Here is a 27,551-nt window from a genome sequence, read left to right as displayed (position 1 = left end):
CTGTACATCGTTCAACAATTCAGCGCAATTTGCACCAAAACATCTGCTTTTTATAAAGACCAAATAACTTAATTTTTGTCTCATAAGTCCGAAGCATTTTCTTCCAATATGAAGCTGGCTTGTCTAAATGAGCTTTTGCATACTCCATGCAACTGTATCTGTGGCGTGGGCGCAGAAAGGGCTTCCTTCTCATCACCCGGCCATACAGATGTTTTGGTGCAAATTGCACTGAATTGTAGAACCATGTACAGATACACAATCTGCAGCCAGATGTTCTTGCAGGTCTTTGGAGGTGATCTTTGGGTTGTGTGCAACCATTCTCACAATCCGCCGCATATGCCGCTCTTGTACTTTTCTTGGTCTGCTAGACCTGGGTTTAACTGCAACTGTGCCTGTGTCCTTCCATTCCCTGACAACGTTCCTTACAGTAGAAATTGACAATTGAAACCTTTGGGAAAGCTTCTTGCAGCCTTCCCCTAAACCATGACAATGAATAATCTTTGTTTTTAAGATCTTTTGGGAGCTGTTTTGATGATCCCATTCTGTCTCACTTCAGCAGAGAGTCAAAGAGAAGTGCAACTTGCATTTAGGCACCTAAAATACATTTTCTCATGATTAAACAGACAATTCTATGAGGTTCAAGGCTTAACAACATAATCCAACCAACTTTGTGTTTAAAATCATCAGTTTTACATGCTGTTACAGGCATTAAAATCAACAAAACCACAAGGGTACCCATATTTTTGCACAGCCAGTTTTTCACATTTTATTTTATTTCATACAACCAAATACTGCTTTTCAAAAAATCTTTGTTTGGAAAACATCCCAGTACTTAGCTGTTCCTGGTAAATTAAAGACATACCACTTTTATATTTTTTTTGTGAAAGCAGAGTCAATTATAATGCCGGCTGAGAGGGGTTCCCAAACTTTTTCATATGACTGTATAAAATTTCAGATACATCAGGAATAATTTAACTACAGAGGCCTCAAGGCTGTACCTTCATGCTATGATTTTCTCACATATTAATTACTGTCTTACCAGCTGGTCACAGGCAGGACGGAACACATTACGCTCAGTTGAAACACGTTTCAAACAGGCCTTGAAAACGCTAGAAAAAAAATCTAATTCATATCACCATTGTCAAATCTTGATAAAATATGATTTGTTTAAACTGGGAAAACATGATTAAGTTTGCAGACATTCTACTTGTAAATAAAATCTTTCATGGTATGGCTCCCCCTCTGCTAAAGGAATTTGTTAAACTAAATATAAACTCTTCCACCAGAGCATCCACAAGAGGGGATTGTAAAATACCATATAGAAAAAGTTATTTCGGGCAGTCAGCCTTTTCCTATTGAGTAGCACATACTTGGAATACCATACCCACAGAACTAAGGAACATTACATCACTCAAATCCTTCTCAAAATCTATAAAAAACTGGTTACTGACAAATCAAATATGCGTCCATAATAATCTGGGATAGTGTGTTTGTCTTTGTGCTTACTAATTGTGTTTGTATCTGAGTTTATGTTCCTTGTTTGTATGCACTTGTTTTTGTCTGCATTCATGCCACTTGTATGCTCCTTGTCTGTGCTTTTTGTCTTTCTTTAAATGCTTATTTGTTTTAATCGTTCCATATGTTTATACACTTTTATCTGTCTGTATGCTACTTGTTTCATATTTTTCACACGTCACCAACCTGTTATGTGTTGGAAAATGATTGTATCATTATCTACCTACAGGGACTACAGGTGAAAATTAGCCTGCATGGCTAAATCTGGCATGTTGAACTTTGGTGCTCATGTTTATCAATGTGCGCTGTCCCTTCTAAATAAAGAAATCTGAAACAAACCGAATTATGTACCACTTGTACATTGAAGCCTACATCCGACCCTGTTTAACGTGTCACTTTAGCGCCGCTAGCATTAGCGTCTAACTTTAGCGTCTATGCTTTCCTACTTCGCCTTCATCAGGGAACTAATTTGCACATTTTAGATGATTAGATCGTAACGTTAGGTCCTTTACCACTCAGAGAAACGTGCCGTGTCCTTATGCAGTCTTTGGCAGCATCTTAGGAGGCGCATATGTGTTTCAACTTTAAAGGTATCGTAGCATTGGCTCCTTGTTGGCTCATAGCCTCGGGCTTTAACCAGTGCCGCATTTTATTATTATTTTATTTTAAAAAGTTGCCTTGTCTTAATAGATTGTTGTTTGCCTATAAGATCTTGGAATAAAGATGTAATTGAGTAAAAACCTCATGTATACAGTCTATGGTAAAAACGCTGTATTTTGGATGTTCTGTTGGCATTTTTTAATATGTAAAAAGATAACGATTAATCGATAATTGATCGTTAATTTTCCCGATGATCGATCAATTAAATTTCTTAAAATCCCCATCCCTAAAGCAAATAGAATTTAACTCAATTCTGTGCAAAGGGTATAGTCAATTTCTCATATCCTATATTAACTCAATGTTAATATAGGACACATTGACGTATTGTCACTGGCCTAACCTATTACAGGTTAGGCCAGTGATTTTCAACCAGTGTGCCGTGAGATATCGTCAGGTGTGCCGTGCGAAATTATCTAATATCACCTAATTAACCATTGTCTGGTGTCTGTGCTGTAATAAAGTGTGGCAGATAATGTAATACTCTTCAATCATATCCGAATATAAGACGGGGTTTTTCCCCTGGAAATAGGCTAGGTCGTAAAAAGTCGGGACGTCTTATATTCGGGGTCTAGTAGCCTATTCGTCGTCCAGTAATGGACTGCCCATTACCAGAGCGACCATTCAGCTTAATAATAATAATAGGCTATATTTATACGGCGCATTTCTCGCAGTCAAAGCGCTTTACATAGCTTCAGGGCCTGTGTCCAAGTTGTGTTTATTTTATTTTTTTATCGGTTGGAACCAACACTGTCTGTGCTCTCAGAAGCGGCCAGGGCATGCGTGTTTGCAATGGGAGAGAGAACGCTTTGTGTGGAGAGAAAAAAAGAGGCACGGGAAATCGCCAAAGCCAATGCAAAGCCTCAAATCATTATGTTGCGAGTCAACGTGTCAGAGGCAGGAATCAGCTGTGCGATCGACTTTTACTGTGGCTTTTTAGCCGCAGCAGTTGCAGTGCTAAGGAGATATTGCCAACTGCGCTTTCCTTTTATGCACACCACAGCCGCTGTGATGTTTAGATTTCATCATTTGCATCAAAAGCCCTAATGATAATAAGAATAAGAGGCTTTACTTAAACGCTGTCCATGCAGTCGTTGTGATTGTAACTTTATCGGCTGTAACTGAAACTAACGGAGATCGCGGAAGCCTTCCAATCGACAACTGTAACGTGCCCCGGTTATCATTTCAGCCTTAAACCACGGCGTTGATAGCTTTAGTTTCAGCACTAGGCTATGTGATTAATTATGAGCATTAAATAAATGTTGCATCTCAGATGCCGAGGACAGCAGCGAGGACGACCGAACCAGAGCATAGAGAGATGACAGCGAGAGCGATCACAGCGGGGCAGAGGAATAAAGTCTGTGGTAAACACATCGGTTCGGTTTATTTGCACTACTGTTCATTTGCAATGAAGGAAAGTCTTTTATTCAATGCGTTTTTATTTTCGTATATTATTTTAATTAAAAAAAATTATTTCCTTTTTAAAAACAAAATCTGGTCTTCAAATCTTTTTTCCAAATATGAGTTTTGAAAAACGGGGGGTCGTCATATAATCAGGGTCGTCCTATATTCGGACCAATACGGTATATGTATATGTACTGTGTAGTGCTGTCAAACGATTAAAATATTTAATCGCGATTAATCGCATTAATGTCAGTTAACTCGCGATTAATCGCATTTTTATTTATTCTAGTATAGACTGAATGTCCCTTGATTTCTTTTTGTCCCATTATTTTTTCTCATTTTAATGCTCTTATCACACCCATTCTAATATATGATATTTTAGAAGAAATACACTGAATTACAATGATGTAATTCAGTGTATTTCTTCTAAAATATCATAATTTGCAATTCAGTGCAAATAACAATAAACGCACACCAAAACCTCCATGACTGGCGGCTGCCACTAACATTCATGGAGGTTTTGGTGTGCACGCAGAGTTATAAGTAAGACTTTTGCAAATGACAAGCTTTCTTTTCTGTTCTTTTCTCGCAAAGTCCCAGAGTCACAACACGGAAGACTAGTGAAGGTCGCGCAGCTGAGCTAGGAAGTGCTAGGTTCCGGTTTCTGCTTCACAATAAAAGTCAGAATTGACTTGACGTTTCGCCGTTTTGCCAGTTAAATGATTTTAATGTGAAATTACGCTGTAGGAAATGTTCCGTTTGAATTGACAGTAACTTAACTGCGAGCCATAGGCTATGTATATTTTGTGGTGTTTCAGTTGTTTTAACATTCTTTGATACAACAGCATGTGAAAAAACCACAACGTTTCCTAGGCCATGACGAGCGTTAATCGCTAATAAAAAAATTGACGCCGTTAAAATGGGTTTGCGTTAACGCCGTTAATAACGCGTTAAACTGACAGCACTAGTACTGTGTTAGTGTCATTTTGTGTCATTTTGGATGGTGGTGTGCCCCAGAATTTTTGTAAATGTAAAAAATGTGCCGCGGCTCAAAAAAGGTTGAAAATCACTGGGTTAGGCTACAAAGGGCAAAGCGCAGAGCAAGGATATGAAGCCAGGACAAGAAAAATGCTGTTCTGATTGAAACCATCAAATCTGAGTGTTTATGAGCAGATACATTTGTCTTGCATTTATTAAGGGAATATTGTTTTTTTTTGTTGCATAAAACGGACTGTCCCAGATTAGAGCAAACACATTTTGAGCCATTTTGCACATGGACCACTATAGTATATAGTATATAGTATAGCCATTTCTTCTGAGTATGACATCTGAATTATTTCTTCTGTTTTAATTAGCCAGAATCTTGGGGATTTGTATGGGTCAAATATATTGGCTTCTTATGTAAATATCGTAGGCTACATGTTGCAATTGCAAAAATTGTCCCACATTAGGGAAACTCACCCTATGTAAACAACGGGGCCACCAAGGCTAAACCATGCCATATTCCCTGATTTTACCAAAAGTGATTTTGACAACAAACATTCTCCAGAATCGCTTATTCCACCTTTAATATTGCTCCATTTACTGCCACCACTACCGCTGTTAAACTGTAGCAGGGTTTCTGGGCCGTACAAAATGTGTATCTGCTTGCTGCCTCTCTAGATTAAAAATGTAATCGGACAAATCAGCCATTTAGGATGAGAAATATAAAATGAAACATCGTGGCTGGAAGGTTTGAACTCACGCTGGTGAGTTAAGGATTTCACTCACCTGATGCCGAAACTTCCAATTGCTTTTGAGGTGATTCAATTAATAAATCTTTGGGACTAAATCCAACGGTGCTGCTTCAAGGGAACAAGGGTGTCGTACAGGCTAGCTCAGTTATAACAGGTGTGGTTTTCCATCGCTAAATGAGAGGATAGTTCTGTGATTCTGTGAGTGATTCCTGCTCAAGCTTTAGGGATGCCCAGAGCCGAAAGCCAAAGCCGTTCTGTTTGTAGAAATAGGCTACTTCAGGTTTCACTTCAGAAAGGGTTGCGGCTGCGTCGCGACACAACAGCGTCAGTGTCCTCCCAGTCGCATTACGCAGCGGCTCTGGGTTACTGTGAGCAGACAGAAAGCTGGAGGGACAAACAGAAGCAGCGCGGAGGTTTAGTTAGTTTAAACTCCAGCATCACCCAGGTCCAGCGCGAGGCACAGTTTTCGGCCTCTACACAGCAGCTCTTTCTTCCTGACAAACAGCCAGCGTCCAATCACAGCGCTGCATTTCTTCTTCTTCTTCCTCTTCTTCTTCTTACAGAATTCCGGCAGTGTAGACGATGAATAGTGTATTATTGCAACCCACAGGTCAAACTTCAACTAGATTTTTGAATACAGTTCAGTATCTTGCAGGAACTGCAGAACTGCCCTGGAAAACAGCCGATGATCCTCACCATGCCCAAACAAAGATAAAACAGAAAAACCCTTAACCTCCAAATCTGCCATTTTACCATATTGGTAATATATTTCCTACTTTCAAGAAATACATGTTTTACTGTTTCTGGACTTCCAAACTCATACCAACCATGTCTCATCAAAATTACGTTCCCAGAGAACAGCATTCTCAATTATGTTTGCCCGAAAATTATTTTGTACTTGATTACGTCTGATTGAATTCCTTAACACATTGTTTGTAATTTATTTACCCCTCAGATTACGTTTGATTGAAACATATCCCAAATAATTTTTTCTCTCCAATGTTTTGCCATTTATTTACCTCTCTTTACACAACACTTTTTCTGTGACATTACAATTTGCAACAAGATCAAAAGCTCAATACATGGGGTTCCTTTAGCTCAGTTGGTAAGGTCCCCCCCCCCCAATGGGCCTCAGCCAGCAGCGGACCCGGGTTCGATTCCAGCCCGCAGTCGTTCTCTGCATGTCACTCCCCTCTCTGCCCCATTTCAACTCTGTCTCTACACTATCATTAAAGCATAAAAATGCCAAAAAAATTACTTTATTCAAATTCTATGTAGGCAACGAGTTTGGACTGAGTCTGACCCATCTGTAGGGAGCACTACATAACCAGCTCCAAAAGCCCGCTACATTTTGCACACTAAATGTGTGCAAACTGGATTCCACCCGCAAAAAAACTTTCAAGCTCATCTACTAACGGTGCGCACTGAGAATTGCGTGTCAAATAGCACCTGCTGTCCATTTAGTAGTCTTCCCTTTTATGCTACTGAGTAGGTGTGTGTGTGTGTGTGTGTGTGTGTGTGTGTCGGATGTGTGTGGGTGTGTGCGTGTGTCGGATGTGTGTCTGGGTGTGTGTGGTGTGGGTGTGTCAGGTGTGTGTGTGTGTCGGGTGTGTGTGTGTGTGTGTGTGTGTGTGTGTGTGTGTGTGTGGGAGGGGAATTCTGATGGGATGTGGTAATTGTAGCTTTCTAATATCAATCCATAATTTATGTGCCCCTTTTAACAGATGTCCATGTGTTATTAATATGCACCTAAGGGGTGTTGTCGATGCAGAATAAAATGTTATGTCTTTAGATAACCTGGTGACTCTGATTTGTACATAGTTATGTACTATCACAATACAATTGATCTCATGTTGAAATCCACCACACATCCCTCCTTGCAGCGCTTTTGCGATGCACAAGAGATTTCAAACTGTAAAATAATTAGAAAATGAATAAAATGCAGAACCCTCTAACTCAACAAAAGTCAATATCAGACAGAATTTTTGCAAAGAGATACTCATGACAACTTTCAAAACTGAATATTGAACAATAAAGTAAAACCCTTGTGAAACTTTTTACATGCAACAACAATGAACAATGACAATAATGAATATAATTAATGATGACAATGTGTCAGTTCAAAGTCCCTTGAATCATCTTCCACTGATGTCCAAACCGCGACTGCGGAACAACAAGCATTGCCTCAAAACGCTTCAAAGACAACTTTTTTCCAGTGCAGAAACGAGCACAGTGTAACTCCCAGATCCTTTTAGGAGAGCTGCAGAAAGCCAGTTGCACCCGGCTGGTGCATTGCTGGCATAGATGACCTGATGACTCTGGGCCTGCATAGCTGGCAACAGATGACAAAGGCGACACTGGTCCTTGCTGGTGAGATGACGCTGTTGGATTGCGGAAGAAGGAAACAGCTCCTGGATTCCAGGTGAGGAGACGACCCCTGCTCGGCTGTCAGCTGGCCAGTGACGACACAGCAGGCTCCTGCTTGTGCCCTCACGACTAACAGCAGAGTTGGGAGCGACCTTTAGCACAGCTGGACCACAGCAAGAAGTCTTTCCACATGCGTCGATAGGACATGAATCAGGTTCTTGGTTCCTTGTATTTGAGGCCACCACAAGAAAGTTAGATAGAGAGAGGGAAAAGAGAAAGGCCTCCCTAACAGCCTATTCTTTTAAAGAACTCTCCACTCAGGTTTTCCTTTCCTTATTCTTGTTTAATTAATGGAAAGCTTGGTTTGCCTTAACTGTTACAATGCACATATGTGTAATCCAGTGGTTCTCAATTGTTTTCTGTCATGCCCCTAGCCTGGAAATCCAGACCCTGATACCTTGAACGATAGAGGGTCTGGCCACGATCAATAGTAATTTCCAACTCAAGGGGCGGCTCCTACTCGTGCATTTCAAATGCCACTGCACGCAGTTGGATAGCACTACAACCAATCAGAGCGATGCACAAGGTGCGATGCACAGCTGTTCGTTTAGCGAACAGCTGTTAAACTGTTAAATTAAACGTTTGCCGTTGTCGGTCGGCAAAACAGAACATTCCACTTACTTGCTAATGAAAGATTTGAGTGCCGTCTTCCAAATCGTTAAGGGTCGAGGCCAAAGCAGTCTCAAACTCACACAACATATCCGCAGCCATCTTTGATGTTTACTATCACGGCTTCGACGTCGCATGCACATCACTGTCGTCATCCGGTTACATCCTCCCTAGAGTACCATATAAAGGGCTCTGGCCCGCCCTTATTAGATAGAACCAATTGAAACCATAGCCAGATTTCTGGTTTTCTTGATAAAGCTTCAACGGAGCGTGTCCAGACCAACACGCGCAGCAAATTTAATTTGCCAGCGCCTAGTGGCAGGTCTGGGAATGCCAGGCTATCATGCCCTCCCTAGGGGACAGAATTTTTTTCGCGTCCCCCCTAAATTGAAATACTGTTGAGAACCTGCTAATATTTATTTATTTATCTGTACAAAACCACTGTATGAGTTTCTGGCACGAGCATTCTGCATACAATCACCTTATTATCAAATTGGATGTTAGATTATAAACTAAAATTGGAACTTAAAAAAAATTCAAAGTAAAAATTCAAAGTTAAATTTATTAGCTTAATTTGTAACATTTAAACAACAGACTGCTCAGTCTGTGTGAATCTCAGGACAGAGAAACAAGAGCAAATGATTCACTGAGGTTTGCATTTCATTCAAAACATTTTAAAACTGTAAACATAGTTAAGGTGGTGTTTTTTATTATTATTATAGGCCAATAGGCCTTCTGTCATGTGATAACCAATAATTCATTAATGTTATTATTATTACTCCACTTGCTTGATTTATTTTTAAATAGCCCCTACAGAGACACTTGGAGACACATGTGGACATTTATTTACTGCAAATCGCGGTCTTTCGCATGGTTATGACCATACACAAGCACACATCGCTTTTTTTTTTTTTGTCAGTTGGAAATCAAGGCCACCATAATGGCTTCCATTCCGGATCTGCTCGAGCAGAATAGAGCAGCCATAGCCACTGAGTTTAAATCCATTGCCGCTGAGTTTAAATCATCATTCGCCAGCATGGACACTAAGCTGGATAACATCCAGGCCGTGGTCTCAGGCCAGGGGAAACGTATAACCGATCTTGAGGAGAATGCGGAAGCTGTTTGCGGACGCCTGGAGCAACTTGAGGCTACGTGCTCCTCACTGCAGGAAGATAACAAGTTGCTGAAAGCTAAGCTAACGGATTTGGAAGGGAGAAGCAGGAGACAGAACGTTCGTATTGTGGGCTTACCAGAGTCACTTGAGGGTGCACGCCCCACCGCCTTTTTCTCCGAGCTCCTCTTCGAGGTTTTTGGTGATAAAGTTCTCCCTTCTCCCCCGGAACTGGACAGAGCTCACCGCACTTTGGCACCCAAACCTGGCCCGGGCGAGAGATCGCGGGCCGTCATCATACGCCTCCACTGATACCAGATTAAAGACCGGATCGTGAGAGAGGCACGTTAACAGGGTGAGCTGGAATACCACGGCCACAAGCTCCGGTTCTACGAGGACTACAGCGCGGAGGTCGTGAAGCAGCGAGCTGAATACAGGGGGGTCTTGGCTGAGCTTTATCAGCGCGGTCGCTGTCCCTCTCTTCTTTACCCTGCAAGGCTTCGCATTACTCTCCAGAGCGGCGAGAGAAAGTGGTTGAGGTCTGTCTCTGAAGCATCTAACTACATATCTACATTGGGTGTGAGTGGGTAGTGAATACGATTGCCTGCTGTGAGTATACAATTTGGACAAATGCTCTTTTCATATCCCCAGCCAAACTCTCAGACTGATGGTACTACGCGCATTTTTTCTCCCTTTTTTAAAATGAGTAAATTAGCTGGGTGAACGTGACATTTTTGTTGCTTGTCATTTCGACGTATTGTCTAGCTCACTCGCTTTTTTAAAATTTGTATCTCTATTTTAAAACGGCTAGATAAGCGTGTCTGTTCTTTATTTTTATTTTTTTTTGCCATTTGGACAGCTTGTCTAACTCACGCCTTGTTCTTTTTTTTGTATTTCGAATTTGTTGGGTGAACACGGTTTGTTTGTTTAGTGTGTTGTCATTTTGACAGTTTGCTGGATTGTTCATAGTGTTACTAGCTGTTATGGGGTGAATTGTACAAGACTTATGTGGGAAGCTAGCACAGGTCAGAAAGTTAAGGCTTGGAATGTTTGTTGTGAGACTAGTAAGGGTCTTTTGGAGTTTGCTGTTTAGAGCAATATATGGGGTGGGTTCTGGATGGGATGGGGTGGTGTTAACTGGGGGTTTAGCTGATAAGTTATCACCTGCTGTGTTTTCAGTTATTTGTGTTTTCCTTTTTTTGTGTGTTTTTCTTTTCCTCTGTATTTTGCTACTCTTTTTCTTATTGGAGTAACTCTTTTTATTCTCATTATAAATGAGCTAGATGAAAGGCAATCTTAATTTAATTAGTTGGAATGTCAAGGGGCTAAATCACCAAGTGAAAAGGGGTAAGGTCTTAACCCACCTAAAACGGCTCAGGGCTGGAATAGTTTTCCTTCAAGAAACCCACTTACATGACTCTGACCATGGGCGATTAAGTAAATGCTGGCGTGGACAATTTTTTCATTCTAATTTCAGGGGTAAGGCTAGGGGCACAGCTATCCTTATTGATAGTAATATTCCTTTTGAGTCCTCAAACGTTATATCAGATAAAAATGGACGTTTTATTATTGTTTCAGGCAAACTTTACAATAAGTCAGTCATCTTGGCCAACATCTACGCGCCTAACGTCGATGATGTAGAATTCTTTAAGAGATTTTTTTCTCAACTCCCCGATCTCAATTCCCATTCTCTTATTCTTGGTGGGGATTTTAATTGTTATCTAGATCCAGTCTTAGATCGCTCTTCCCCCAAACCTGCCACTCTTAGCAGATCTGCAGGTTATATCAAATAATTTCTTGCTGATTATAGCCTCTCTGATCCATACAGGTTTTTATACCCCACAGGAAGAGAATATTCATTCTTTTCACATGTCCACCACACTTACACCTGAATTGATTATTTTTTTGTTGATAATTCATTGATGTCAGACCTAAAGTCATGCAGTTATGAAAGTATTGTGATCTCAGATCACGCTCCTCTGCTCCTTCAACTGGCTTTCTCTGACGTTGAGTATACAAGAAGGCAGTGGAGACTGGATCCATTGTTGCTCACAGATGAGAGTTTTCTTTCACAAATCTCTACACATATTAAAACTTTTTCGAGTATAAATAAAACACCAGATGTGTCCAATGCAACAATTTGGGAAGCCCTGAAAGCCTATTTGAGAGGTGAAATTATATCATTTGCAGCATACAAAAATAAGTGTACAAAACAGAAACAAACTGAAATAGCTGATCAGATTCTGAACATAGACAGACAATATGCTAACTCACCTTCATCTGAACTTCACAAAGAACGTTTAAAACTTCAGACAGAATTCAACCTTCTTTCCTCTCGTCAAGTTGCTGACCAGTTGCTTAGGAGCAGAAGTACTTTTTACGAGCATGGTGACAAGATTGGCAAATACCTGGCCAATCAACTGCGCGGATTTAGAGCGAAGCAACTCATCCCTGGAATACGGACAGACAGTGGGTGTACAACATCAGATCAGAAATTGATAAACGAAAAGTTCAAAACATTCTATTCAAATTTGTATAGTTCTGATTGTACAGTAGACGCAACGGTGATGGACACCTTTTTCAGTGGCCTGAACATGCCTTCCCTTTCTCAGGACCTGAGACATAGCCTTGAGGCACCCATTACTCAGAAAGAAATTATTGCAGCAATAACATCTATGCAATCAGGCAAATCTCCTGGTCCAGATGGACTTCCATCTGACTTTTTTAAGAAATGTTCAGCCGATTTATCGCCTTTTTTATGTTCAGTATTCTCAGACTCATTTGACTCAGGTAAACTCCCGCCTTCGTTCTACCAGGCCTGTATTTCCTTGTTGTTAAAAAAGGATAAAGATCCTCTAGATTGTGCATCATACCGACCAATTTCACTATTAAATACGGATGTGAAGATACTTGCTAAAATTCTCGCCCATAGATTGGAGGATGCTCTCCCCTCTATCATATCCCCCGACCAAACTGGGTTTATAAAGGGACGCCAATCATTTTATAATACCCGCCGGCTAATGAACATTTTATATTCCCCCAGAAATATTTAATCAGAATGCCTCGCTTCTATGGATGCTGAAAAAGCATTTGATAGAGTAGAATGGAATTATTTGTTTTTCACCCTTAAAAATTTGGTTTGGGTCCTGTTTTCACTTCTTGGGTTAAATTATTATATGCATGCCCTTCTGCCTCAGTATTAACAAACAGCCGTTACTCAAGTAGTTTTGATCTGCACCGTGGGACCCGGCAGGGTTGTCCTTTGAGCCCGCTCCTTTTTGCTATTGCAATCGAACCACTTGCAATTGCCATTCGCGGTAACAAACAGATTCAGGGGATATGGAGAGGAGGAATTGAACATAAGGTATCATTATACGCCGATGACTTACTTTTGTTTGTTGCCAAGCCAGCCACCTCTTTACCGGAGGCACTTTCTGTGTTGGAGGTCTTTAGTCAGTTTTCTGGCTATAAACTTAACTTGAGTAAGAGCGAACTCTTTCCGATTAATAAAGAAGCTCTTAAACTTGATTATACAGCTCTCCCACTCAAAGTGGTGACAGATCATCTGAGTTACCTTGGGGTATGTTTTACCAACAATTTTAAAAACCTATTTAAATCGAACTTCCTCAAATTATTGGATCAGGCGAAGCAAATATTATCGAAGTGGTCTCCTCTGGCTTTCTCTCTCATAGGTAGAATAAATTCAATTAAAATGACATTACTCCCAAAGTTCCTATATTTATTCCAATGTCTCCCCATCTTTCTCCCCAAATCCTTTTTTCAGGCCCTTGACTCTTTAATGATAAATTATATTTGGAATGGTAAACACCCTCGGTTACGGAAAGCTTTTCTTCAAAGACCCAAACAAACAGGTGGAATGGCCCTCCCTAATTTCCAATACTATTACTGGGCTGCTAATATCCGTTCTTTAGTGTATTGGGTGCATTTTCACCTTGACGACTCAGTCCCAGTCTGGGTAACAATGGAGTCCAGTGCTATTAGCCCATTGTCTCTATCTGCCCTCTTAAGCGCCGCACTTCCACTCTCTTCGGCGATTCCCAACAGTAGTCCCGTGATTAAGCACTCCCTTCGAATTTGGACCCAATTTAGGAAGAGTTTTGGAATGCAGAATTTTTCACTTTTCAGCCCAATTGCAGCTAATCATTTGTTTACTCCCTCGACAGTGGATGGTGCATTCAAGATCTGGCATAAAAAAGGCTTAAAATGCATCGGTGATTTATTTATTAATGATCTATTTGCTAGTTTTTCTCAATTGACAAAACATTTTGGTATCGAAAAGACTCATTTTTTCCGATTTCTGCAAATCAGGCATTTTACGCAGAAGTTAATTCCCCAATTCCCTCACAAACCGCCAGCCAATCATGTCGATTTGTTTCTATCTGTAAACCCCACATTAAACGGCTCAATTTCTGTGTTTTTCAACCTTATTTCGAAGTTGCATAGCCCCTCATTAGCAGCTATAAGAACCCTGTGGGAGCAGGACCTATAGGTTCTGCCTTCACAGATCACATGTGGGATTCAGTCCTGAATCGGATACACTCTACCTCCATGTGCGCCCGACATGCTCTTGTGCAATTTAAAGTAGTACATCGTATCCACATGTCTAAAACTAAATTAGCTCGTATGTTCCCCGATGTAGACCCGACCTGTGATAGCTGTAAGAGCGCACCGGCATCACTCTTTCACATGTACTGGTTGTGTCCCACCTTGACTGAGTTCTGGACATCAGTTTTTCAAACAATTTCTGAAGTACTTCAGCATCAAATTGAGCCAAACCCTTACACTGCAATTTTTGGCATTGCTCCAAATCATATCAATTGTTTATTTTTGTTTCTTGTAGCGTGTATTTCGTTTATGTAATTTTTTAACATTGTGTATTGTGTATTGTTTTTATTTTTATTCCTTTTTATTTATTTTTTTTGTGCTGATTTTTTTCTTTTTTGATGCAGGAATGTTTGTGGTTGGGTGTGGGGGTGGGATATGGGCGGGGTGTGTTCGGGGGAAGAAAAAAGGGGAAAAACTTAATCATTGTACTGTATTTGCTTCGCAAATCTTTTGACGAATAAAAAAACCTTTGAAAGAAACAAACTCAGAAAAACGTGTAGAACTAATGCTAATTCATGGGACAACTGTCCACCAGTGTTGCTGCAAAAGCACATGGGCAGACATCTGGGCGACATGCCTTGTAGGCCAGAAGATGATGCTGTAAGAAAGTGTCCCAGATAGTTCAAATTCACCAATCAGACTGATTAAGGGCAGATCTTAGCGAGGGAAACGGACCAATCAGGCCATCACATTTTGGGGTTAAAAAGAAGCACACACGGACAGAGGGAAGGTTGGGATAATGAAATTGGCTAACCGGGCATGGCCAGCCTTGTCTGACACAGGCGCTGGGTTATTTTATCCTAATAAAATACTTTATCCACCTCAACCCATCCTGACTCAGCAGATTCATTCTATTTCTCAAACTAACACCTTTTATGATGGACCCCCGAAAATATACTACACTTGCAACCATGAAAATCTTCAGGAGGTATGTGTCTTCTTTACTGAGACCTTCAGGGAGTTCTCCAAGACATAAACATGTAACACTGTTGAAATTGGCAATCTGTCAATCACATCCCCTGAGCCAATCAAATCCCCTGAGCCAACCCCCATTCCCCAGGTGAACCACATCAGCTAATTAAGCATTCAGGCAGCAGGACACAGTTAAACACCAGTAAATCAGAACTTTTGGAAGAGAAGCACAACACAGGAGAGACACAACCAAACTTACCAACCCTGGAAACAAAACATACTTACCTGGACTGTGACTGAAAACATGGAGGAGCAGATCTGCTGCTGAGGAGGACGCTTCCAACACTGAACACTGGTGAGAGCTAGTGATGGGTCGATGAGGCCTCGTGAAGCGTTTCGACACATTACCAAACTGTATTGATACTGTGTCGGTACTGTGTCACTGTGCTGCTCCATACTGACATCTGCTGGATCTTTAAAATCATTACCGGCAACCCAACGACAGACTCAACTGATTTAATGACCATGATAGGCTATACAATAATATAATTTAACTTATTGTATTTTATATTGTATTATTTCATATCTTAATCAAAGTTTGAATATCTTTGATATTGTAGTGAAAGTTGGGGTGTTGAGTTCTGATAGATCAAGTGGGAACTGGGAAGAACCATATGAAATTACAAGGAAATAAAAACAAATACCTTATTTGCGGATATAAGATCAGAATGGTCCCGCACGGCGGAAACTTTTATTTTTCTCTCTGGCTCCATTATGGCTTGCAGACAAGGTTTTCGTTTGAAATGATGCGTGATTGTTTTGGCACAGAAGCATCCCGTTCACAGATGCGCTTCCTTTTAAACACAGTTTGGCGCGCCCGGCGAGCCGCATCGACAAACGATACTGCCACTGTATCGTCACGTGACTTTCTTAAAGCGATACGCGCACCGACACGGGGCTTCGCTCTATGAGCTCGACACATGCGCCGACGCATCGGTGTTGCCCGACCCATCACTAGTGAGAGCTCCAAAATGGAACACTTAATTAAAATGCTGCTCCCAAATTGAGCAGACTTGTAATCTTACCTGTTTACCTAAACAGTAGTGATGGCCAGATGAAGCTTTTTGAAGCCTTGAAGCCTTAAAGCCAAATGGTTCACAAAAAGGTTCATTTCTCGAGGCTTCATTTGAACCGATTTGAACACAATACAACCCCCCCTGCTGGTCAAACAGTGTTAAATAGCCAGATAATTCTATCAATTTGTAATACACTCACAGCCATGGGAATGAGTGACTGACAAGTTAATAAATCAATACATCTTAATAAATGCATTTCCTGTAGCCTATTGTTCATGTATTAATTCATATTAATTAAATACAACCAATATGTTGTTTGGTGTATTATTATGGGTATGAAACATGTTAAAACATATAAATCTATCAATATATATTTTTCGTCTTTGAATTACTCATAATGACAGGAATACTTATTTTTAAACTGTCGCAGTGTTATAAAAAGGTAAGGGGCAGTGAATGTGCTTGTGCAACTTAAGGATTTGATTCATTTTTATTGAGAAACATGTTTTCCACTGTGCTGGGGTTCAGACAATTCCCCCCTTTGGAAACAACTTCTCCTGCTTTGGAGAACACTCTTTCACATGGCACAGATGAGGCAGGGGTGCACAATAAAGTCACAGCAAGTTGATACAACATCCACGTCTACATCACTCCCAAACCAATAAATCGCCAACACTAACCCACAAAGTGCGAGTGGATCCACAATACCCGAAGCACTTCTTGAACAAACGAGGCTTCGAACGTCATCAGTCACGTGATTCGCCCTAAACGATACAAGCCTCGATACGCGCTTCACCAAAAACTTCCAGGATTACTCGACACACGCTCCGAAGCCTCGGCACATTACGACCCATCACTACTAAACAGGTCAGGCCCTATTACCGGAGCAAGATGATGGCGAGCTAAAGGAGAAGAACAAACTCAAGTCCAATTCCCTAAAAAGGCAGGCTTCAAGCCTGGCTGCCTGGAGTGTGGTAGGATTTCCCCTGCCCAAACAAACACTGACTTCCTTGAACATTCTGCACCCACAAACGCATCTAACCTGCAGTGAATGAAGTGTGTGGGATGCATTGTTTTATGTTTAGTCTAATCAATGTTTGAGTAGAACTGGGAACTGTGGATCTAAATGTATGGAGTAAAGGAACTGTGGATCTAAATGTATGGAGTAAAGTGTGCCCATACCAAGTGTGAACATCTAAGATAATTGAATTGAATTGAAGGCCTCATTTTTATTTATGTTTGTTTATATTTCCTTGATTGAGTCAAGTGATTATTCTTTGTTTATTTGAAATACAAAACCGGTTACCAAATATCTGTGTCGTGTCTTTAATCCTCCACCAGCTCCACGAGACAAACCTACCTATTAGCCCAGTACTCTGTTACAGTTTGATTTTTTTGATAACATATTATTTACAAACATATCTCAGTTAAAGTAAAATTGTGTACCCTAGGGTTACAAACAGTTAAAAGAAAAGTCAAATATTATGTCCAGAGTCTCCACAATTAACTTTCTCACTTCCCTCCAACAAGGTATAATACAAGGCCAAGACCAAAAAACATGAACATAATCTGCAGAAATCCCACCACACTCCCTCCAGCAGGAGACCTGCGTACCGCTAAATTTTGATGTCTGGTTAGGGGTAATAAAAAATCTTATCAAATTCTTCCAACAGAAATCTCGCCAGAAATAAGAGTTTGTGGAAGTGGATTGATTTTTCCAAATTTGAAGCCACGTTTCTTCTGGAATTACTATATTAGCTTCTTTTTCCCAGCGCTGTCTAATATAATCTGTAGAGTTTTTATTCAATAAAGTAAAGCTTTTGTATAGTTTTCCAGTGATACCTTTGGTACTTTTGGAATCATAAGCGTCTATAAAAATGTTGATTATTTTCGAGGGTTCATAGGGGTCTTTATTGTTTTCAGAAAAAAGTGGCGGATCTGTAAGTAACGATAAAAATCTTCTTTACCCAACTCATAAGATTGATGCAAATCCTCAAAAGATTTTAGGTTTCCGTTCTTTATTATCCTACAGACGGAGGTGATTCCTCGCTTAGTCCATTGTTTGTACCTTTGGTCCTGTATAGCTGGAGGGAAGTGTGGATGGAATGCAGGCCAGCTCAACACTCCAATTTCTCTACAGAGCTGATATTTCTTTACTACATCTGACCACATTTTCAGAGAGAAACTAGTACAATGATTATGTAGCTGGTGAACATCATTAAACCTGCCAGGGCTTAACCCAGAACTGACTGGATAGGTATTTCAATTAAAGATAGCTCAATATCCATAAGATGGGTTACACCAACATTCAAGATACCTCAGCTGAGCTGACAGATAGTAATCTTTAAAGCCCAGTTCAGACCAAAGATTTGCCTTGCAACTGCTTGCAACTCGCAACTCCTTGCGACGAGACAGTTGATACGTTCTAAAACTGGACCTTGCGATTTGACATATTGAATCTTCTGCGACGCCTTGCAACGAGCAGTTCACACTGCTGCGATTTCTCCCCCGCGATGTTCTAAAACCGTCTCGTCGCAAGCAGTTGCAAGGCGAATCTTTGGTCTGAACTGGGCTTAAGACAAGGCAGGGCCATGCCAACCCAGTCTCACAGTGAAATGTAAAATAGGTACATTGGTCCACAGCGCAAAATGTAGAGATTTCACAATACAGGCCTTGAAATTGTGAATTACCTACATTTGTTCCCCCTATTCATTTCTAATGGCCAGCGTACATGTCACGTGACTTTCAAATCCTCCCGGCCGAAACGAAACCCAAGCTGTGACCGCCATTGCCCCAGCTTTTATTCTGCAGATTTTTAAGATGTATAAGCTATTAAATGGGTTTTTGATAACATTGTTAGTGAGAAATGTGTGTCTTACTCTCACAATCTTCACTCAGTGAATGTATACGATGTAGTTTGATGGTTATCACGAATATTATTCTGGACATCGCCAAGAAAATGTAGAAATACAACATTTCTTTCAGGTCGTTATACTGGTTGCTATGCTGTTGCTATGACGCTCCTGGCGCTGCCTCAAACCGGAAACAGGAAGCGTTTGAATTATTATTATTTCTTTGCTGTAAATGCTTAATTTGTTGTTCTCTCATTTAAAAAACACATGTTTATTACAGAGGAGGGATGACGTCTACAGATGACGTCTACAGAGTCGCCTGCTAACAGCTCCCGTGACAGTTATGAACGTTTTATATTTTCGTTGTCACGAGGAAAGCCAATCAAGAGAGCAGAGCTCAGTCATCCTCCACGGTCAGACAGGAAGTGAAGCGATAAATTACAAAGTAAAATCAGTTTGACACTTCCGGTTTCACCATATGTAATGAATTTAGCTTTCTTGATATGTCATTTAGAGCGATCTGATGATTCTGATCACTCGATATTGCGGACTTTACAGTTAAAATAGCAGGAGAGATCACTTTGCTTGCTTTTTAACCTCTGCATAATCTTGTGGATTAAATTACTTTTTATTTTATTCATTATTTTACATGAAATTACCTTTGAGGGATATCCTTGACACCTATTTTTTTCTCACCTGCACACTTTGTTACCTTTTACCTTTTACGTTGTATCTTATTTTCTATTGTCTATATCTTTTTAGTTTTTTTATTGTGCAAATAAATTAAATCAAATCAAAAGCATTACACCGGAAACAGGAAGCGTTTTGATGACTTTCGTTTTATATTTTTATTTTATTCTTTGCTGTAAAAGCTTAATGTAACTGCTAAATTGTGTTCTCTAATTTTTTTAAAACATGTTTATTTAAGAGCAGGGATTACGTCTCCAGAGTTGCCCGCTTACACCTCCCGTGACAGTTAGGAACGTTTTTTTTTTCACGAGCAGCTCCCATGAAGCATGGAAGCGATGGCTATGAGTTCATGGCATGGACATATAAAGAGTTCCGAGCTGTCCGCCGGTGATGGGCCGCATTCTTTCAGCTTGTGACGTCATCTGAATGGGCGCATTCCATTTTCATGTCTGCACCAAGCTGAATCAAAAGGCCACTATGTTTGTTTTATAGCCTGATATTGATTTTAATGTAATTTCATGTGGCTGATAATATTTATTATGAAATAAAATATATTAAAAACATATATTATATCAGTTAATAGGCCTATTGAACCAAATCATCCACTAGTTACTCATCAACCCTGCGCTCTGAGTTGACCAACTCAGAGTGCAGGATTAAACTCAGAGTATGTAAAACCAGCTACCTGAAATAGGGCCCAGAAGATCAAAACCTTGCCATAAGAACACCAACTGAATACATCGCTGGAAAGGTCTTAATGTTGTCAGTGTAAAGATTCTACGACTCTACATTTAAACACACCTACAATTCACCATCATGCTTATTATTTGATTTAATTTATTTGCACAATAAAAAAATAGGCCACAGAAAAATAAGATATAAAGTAAAAGGTAAAAGGTAACTTGTGCAGGTGAGAAAAAAAATGGGTGAAGGATATCTCACCTCAAAGGTAATTTAATGTCAAATAATGAATAAAATAAAAATTATACAGAGGTTAAAAAGCAAGGAAAGTGCTTTTTGTTAGCACTTGCTATTTTAAATAATATACATATATTTTGCAGGTTTCATACCCTTCTATTTTAAAACGCTCTATAAGTAGAAGACACCACCACTCAAGGGCATGTCCGTCTAAAGGAAATGCAATGAAGAGAGTAACTCATGATATATATTTCTTCTCTTCTCTCTCTTTATGATGAATGTAAGTTTGATTTAATTTATTTGCGAGATAAAAAAAAGGAGGTGTAAGCGGGCAACTCTGGAGACGTAATCCCTGCTCTTAAATAAACATGTTTTAAAAAAATTAGAGAACACAATTTAGCAGTTACATTAAGCTTTTACAGCAAAGAATAAAATAAAAATAAAAAACGAAAGTATTCAAAACGCTTCCTGTTTCCGGTGTAATGCTTTTGATTTGATTTAATTTATTTGCACAATAAAAAAACTAAAAAGATATAGACAATAGAAAATAAGATACAACGTAAAAGGTAAAAGGTAACAAAGTGTGCAGGTGAGAAAAAAAATAGGTGTCAAGGATATCCCTCAAAGGTAATTTCATGTAAAATAATGAATAAAATAAAAAGTAATTTAATCCACAAGATTATGCAGAGGTTAAAAAGCAAGCAAAGTGATCTCTCCTGCTATTTTAACTGTAAAGTCCGCAATATCGAGTGATCAGAATCATCAGATCGCTCTAAATGACATATCAAGAAAGCTAAATTCATTACATATGGTGAAACCGGAAGTGTCAAACTGATTTTACTTTGTAATTTATCGCTTCACTTCCTGTCTGACCGTGGAGGATGACTGAGCTCTGCTCTCTTGATTGGCTTTCCTCGTGACAACGAAAATATAAAACGTTCATAACTGTCACGGGAGCTGTTAGCAGGCGACTCTGTAGACGTCATCCCTCCTCTGTAATAAACATGTGTTTTTTAAATGAGAGAACAACAAATTAAGCATTTACAGCAAAGAAATAATAATAATTCAAACGCTTCCTGTTTCCGGTTTGAGGCAGCGCCAGGAGCGTCATAGCAACAGCATAGCAACCAGTATAACAACCTGAAAGAAATGTTGTTTTTCTACATTTTCTTGGCGATGTCCAGAATAATATTCGTGATAACCATCAAACTACATCGTATACATTCACTGAGTGAAGATTGTGAGAGTAAGACACACATTTCTCACTAACAATGTTATCAAAAACCCATTTAATAGCTTATACATCTTAAAAATCTGCAGAATAAAAGCTGGGGCAATGGCGGTCACAGCTTGGGTTTCGTTTCGGCCGGGAGGATTTGAAAGTCACGTGACATGTACGCTGGCCATTAGAAATGAATAGGGGGAACAAATGTAGGTAATTCACAATTTCAAGGCCTGTATTGTGAAATCTCTACATTTTGCGCTGTGGACCAATGTACCTATTTTACATTTCACTGTGAGACTGGGTTGGCCATGCCACCCCTCTCCCCCGGCTGTTGTAATGTTGAGTATCTTACCCTTGGTTGTTTATTCCAATATTCATTTTGATTGTCCGAATTTTACTGCTGAGGTCGAGGGAGAGCATGCTCCACCTGCCCAGATCATCATATATTTTCTTATTTATCTGTTTATAATTAACATCATATAATTGTGAAATGTCTTTTGTCAGTGAGACACCAAGATATTTAAGTTGTGATTGGTGCCAATTAAATTGGTGCCTGTCCATCAATTGCTTTGAGGGCGTAAAATGAAAGGTCAAGACTTGGGTTTTTTGTACGTTCAGTGTATAACCATAATATTGCCCATACGTTCCCAGGATGTTCATAAGCAATGGGATACCAGATTCAGGATTTTTAATTGTTACAAGGACGTCGTCCGCATATAGAAAAATGTTGTTCTCTACACTTCCCACATCTATACCCTCCAGAGCAGCCTCCTCTCTGATAGCCTGGGCAAGGGGCTCGATAAAAAAATTAAAAAGTAGTGGACTTAATGGGCAACCTTGCCTACATCCTCGTTGTAGCATTATTTGATTCGAAAGGCTCCCATTAACTTTTACCCTCGCTGTTGGGGAGGAGTACAGCATTCTTATGCATTGTATAAATTAATCACTAAAACCAAATCTTTCCATAACTTGAATTAAGAAATCCCATCCTACCGAATCAAATGCCTTCTCGGCATCAAGGCTGAGAAGGACTGCGCTTGATGTTCCTTTTGAAATTTGATTAATAATGTTTAGGGCTCTTCTAATATTATCGTGTGTTTGCCTATTACTTATAAAACCTGTTTGGTCCTCATCTATCAAGGAAGGCATTATTGTGTTTAATCTTTTAGCCAATATAGCTGCGCATAGTTTATAGTCTATGTTTAAGACACTTATTGGTCTATACCCTTTGCAGTCCATTTAGTCTTTTCCCTCCTTTGGTATTACTGAAATAAATGCCTCGCTCCATGATGGCGGGAGAGCCCCACCCCTGAGAGTGTAGTTGAAAGAAGCCTTCAGTAAAGGAACCAAGAATTTTTTCATGCACTTATACCACTCCGGAGGAAATCCGTCGCAGCCTGGTGATTTATTGGCTCTAAGATTTGAGATTCCATTATCTATTTCCTCAGTTTAGATTTCACAAATTAACTCCTCGTTTTGATTTTTACCTATTGAGGGGAGATCTAAAGAAGAGAGAAATGTTTGAATTGTAAGTCTGTCTGATTTGTCTGGCAGTGTATATAGTAATCTGCAATATTTTTCAAATGCACTCTGAATTTCCTCTAATTTAGTAGTTACCTTATTTGTGATAGGATCCCTAATTTTGTGAATTGAGTTTTCTGCTTGCTGTTTTCTAATTCTCCATTTTAGACGCTTTAGGCCCTAATTTTTTTTCAATTTCCTCACAAAGAATGTTGTCTATCTCCTGCTTAACAGGCCTCATTTGCTCACGTAAAGAGGGGTCGTTGTTAGTAGTATGAAGTTGCTCAAGATTTTTTAATTGATTCTGCAAGTCTGACAGCTTTTTATCTCTGATCTTTTTTAGCCTAGCACACTTAACGGTGATTTTTCCTCTAAGAAATGCTTTTGCTGCATCCCATAGAATTGCAGGACTGACTTCTCCATTATCATTATGTTCTAAATAAGTTTCTACTTCCTTGGCCATTTCAGTTTTAAATGAATTACTATTTAATAAACCAGTATTCAGCCTCCATAAAGTAGTTTTAGGATTTCTATCTAAAGTAAATTTCAAAGTTAAACCTGAGTGATCAGAAATATCTCTCTGTCCAATTGTGCAATCTTTCACTTTATGGAAATCTCTGCTAAACATGAAGATATAGTCGATTCTAGAGTATATATTATGCCTTCGTGTTTGTGTAAATATCTCCAAATATCAATTAGTCCAAGGTCTTGAAGAATTTTATTTATTTGTTTTTCTAAGAGATTCTTTCTGCTCACTCGATTTGTTGTGTCTAATTTAGGATTAAGAAGTAAATTAAAGTCCCCTGCACATATACATGTGCCACATGTTTCTGCAGCAATGAGGTTAAATACCTCCCTGAAGAAAGAGATGCTGCTAAAAGGGGGTGCATATATGTTACACAGAGTAACTTCTTCCTGCTCTATTTTTCCCTTGACTAGAACAAATCTACCCTCTTTGTCTTTATGTTCTGCGATCAATTCAAAACAAACAGAAGTCAGAATAAGAATGGCTACTCCCCTTTTCTTTCCTGTCCTGTGTGAGGAGAAAAGGGTATTTCTAAATTTCTAAAAGTGAAATAAGTATTTGATCCCCTACCAACCATAAATAATTCTGGCTCCCACAGATAAGTCCTCGTGCTTTAAAAAAGGATTCCTAATCTCAACTTGTTACCTGTATAAAATACACCTGTCCACAGAGTCAATAAATCAAACTCCAACATCTCCATCATGGGCAAGACCAAAGAGCTGTCTAAGGACATCAGGGACACGGTTGTAGATCTGCACAAGGCCGGAATAGACTACAAGACCATTGGCGAGAAGCTGGGTGAGAAGGAGACAACTGTTTGTGCGATTATTCGAAAATTAAAGAAACACAAAATGACCATCAATCTCCCTCGGTCTGGGGCTCCATGCAAGATCTCACCTTGTGGGGTATCGATGATCATGAGAAAGGTGAGGGATCAGCCCAGATATACACAGGAGGAGCTTGTTTATGATCCCAAGGCAGCTGGGACCACAGTCACCAAGAAAACCATTGGTAACACACTATGCCATAATGGACTGAAATCCTGTAGTGCCCGTAAGGTCCCCCTGCTCAAGAAGGGACATGTACAGAACCATCTGAAGTTTGCCAGTGAACACCTGAACGACTCAGAGAATGCTTGGGAGAAGGTGATGTGGTCAGATTAGAGCAAAATAAAGTTATTTGGTATCATAGTGACTCGGCATGCTTGAAGGAAGAGGAATTCTGACAATGACCCCAAGAACACCATCCCCACAGTCAAGCATAGAGGTTGAAGCATTATGCTTTGGAGGTGTTTCTCTTCTAAGGGGACAGGTGGACTTCACTGCATCGAGGGAACTATGGATGGGGTCATGTACCATGAAATACTGGGTGACAACCTTTTTCTCTCAGCCAGGTCTGTAAAAATGGGTCGTGGATGGGTCTTCCAGTGCGCCAATGACCCTAAAAATACAGCAAAGGCAACAAAGGAGTGGCTAAAGAAGAAGCACAGTAAGGTCATGGAGTGGCCTAGCCAGTCTCCGGACCTTAATCCAATAGATCTGTGAAGGGAACTGAAGCTCAAGCGACAGCCTCGAAACCTTAAAGATTAGGAGAGGATCTGCAAAGCGGAGTGGTCAAAAAATCCTCCTGAGATGTGTGCAAACCTGGCTTCAACTACAAGACACGTCTGACATCTGTACTTGCCAACAAGGGTTTCTCCACCAAGTGGCAAGTACTAAGCAATGTTTTGATTCAGATGTTTGGGATCAAATACTTATTTCACTCAATGAAATGCAAAATCATTTCTATCTTTTTTTATGTGATTTTCTGGATTTTCCTTTTGATATTCTGTCTATCACTGTTAAACCTAGCATTAACATTATAGACCGTTCATTTCATTGTAAGTGGGCAAACTTACAAAATCAGTGAGGGATCAAATACTTATTTCCTCCACTGTAGCTTCTTTAGCTTATTGTAACATTAAATTAAGGTATCGATTGCTTAAGAACCATTAATTTAAAGGTGGAGATAGATTAACATATCTCTATGAGGAAGGGGCGGAGAAAATTACTCATCCATTATTATGGCATCCTGGCTGGCTGGCCTCTGAAACACCTTCAGCTTCTCGCGTGCGCTCTCCTGATAGTTATGCGCGTTCCCTGCTCGCCGAGTCCCTGCTGTACTCCACGGTAGAAGTTTGTTGATGGTCTCCACGGTTATGTCTTTGGATCTTCTTAACGTTAGCGGACCCATTGTGAATCCACGTCTCTTTAAATCCTCCGCGGCATCCTCCGCGTTGCTGTACGTGACCGTGCCTGAATCGAAGTGCACGCGCATCCTCGCCAGCGGAGTTTGGAAGCGGATCCTTTTTTCTTTGAGCACTTTTTTGATGGGAGTGTACTCTTTCCTCCTCTGCTGTACATTCTCGGCGTAATCGTGGTCAAAGTACACTCGCTTTTCTTGAACACAGATGGGTTTCTTCCACGCAGCGTGGAGGGTTTTCTCCTTAATATTAAACTGTAGTTACCGTAGCACTGTAGAGCGCGGAGGCGCGCCCGCAGGTGGCTGTGGGCCGAGCGACCTGTGTGCTCTCTCGATTCCCAGACTCCCCTCTCCGCGGAGGCCCACGTTGCCCCCCAGTTCAGTCAGAATCGTATGTTCCACATACCGTAGCATAGAAGAGCCCTCTGCGTTTTCGGGGATGCCATAAATCCTTATGTTGTTGCGCCATGAGCGTCCTTACAAGTCCGTTATCTTCTCCTGGAGAAACTTTTGATTGTCAAGCAGTTGGATAAGAGTGTCTTTAACGCCAATATCCCATTTCTCCTTCCCTGTCATGTTCTTCTCAATTTCTCCCAGTCGTTCCGCCACCTCCTCTATTTTGCCGGTAGCGGCACTCACTTGTTGGTTAATTTCGGTTGTCAGCTCGTCCAGTTGCATTTTCATGTCTTCTTTAAAGCTTGTTCTTACTTGCGACATTTCTTTTTTAATTTCTGATTTAAGATCCCGCATTCCAGCGGCTACCACCTCACTCACCACTCTCCTCAGGGAGCTGAGTGTGGCAGGTGCAGTCTCATCCTCCGTGTCGTCGCCATTTTCACTGCGAGTTTCGCTACTGCTAGCATTGCCGTTGTTTCGGGTTTCTCGGTCGGTTTGACTCTGAGACCTGGCTCCCTCCTTTTTCTTTTTACCCCCACCCATCATTCTTTGAGTTTAACTCACTTTAGCCGTGTTAAGATCTTGAATTATGGGGTATTATTTATGTCGATGCAGGAGCTCCTTTCTATGCTGCCATTCTAGTTGCCACAGGAAGTCCCACATACTCTTTTTAATAAAATCATGTCATCCTAGGGGGGCATAACTTAGTTCATTTATGGTTTAACAGACTTCTTACAATTGCTTGCTTGCACACAATTGACTAATGTTGGGGAAAACACCAGGAATTAGACAATTATCACAACTTGCTATTTCCAAGTGGAGTGATGCTTTGACCCTCATTTGACTGCAAGGTCAATGTCCACTTTAGCTCAGTATGGTATAGGAAATCGTCCCATCAACTCCGTCAGTGATTTCAGGACTGCACACCTTAAACAGAGTCAGATGTCAGGAAATGTCATTTAGGCAAGGTGTTACTTAGCCACGTGCATAGCCCCCCATTCTTGTAGATATCTGGGCAGCTTGGCAGAACGGAATTCAGCAGGGGTGCATGGCTTTGGACAACGTGGACGATCCTCCACATTCCAAGAGAGCCAATGTAATTCCTCAGT

General features: G+C 40.4%; 1 protein-coding gene across 1 annotated transcript in view; it reads right to left on the bottom strand.

Moving 5' to 3' along the window:
- Positions 1–5,798, bottom strand: part of large1 (LARGE xylosyl- and glucuronyltransferase 1) — a 209,806-nt gene extending 204,008 nt beyond the window's left edge. The window contains exon 1 of the mRNA XM_080050759.1: positions 5,347–5,798. The gene's annotated coding sequence lies outside the window, so the exon portion shown is untranslated. The remainder of the gene's footprint in view (positions 1–5,346) is intronic.
- Between the last annotated feature and the right edge of the window lie 21,753 nt (positions 5,799–27,551).

Source organism: Ammodytes marinus, assembly GCF_949987685.1.
Source record: "Ammodytes marinus genome assembly, chromosome: 22".
Classification (NCBI taxonomy): Eukaryota; Metazoa; Chordata; class Actinopteri; order Uranoscopiformes; family Ammodytidae; genus Ammodytes; species Ammodytes marinus.
Note: the sequence above shows the minus strand (reverse complement) of the source record. Positions and strands in the feature narration are given on the sequence as shown.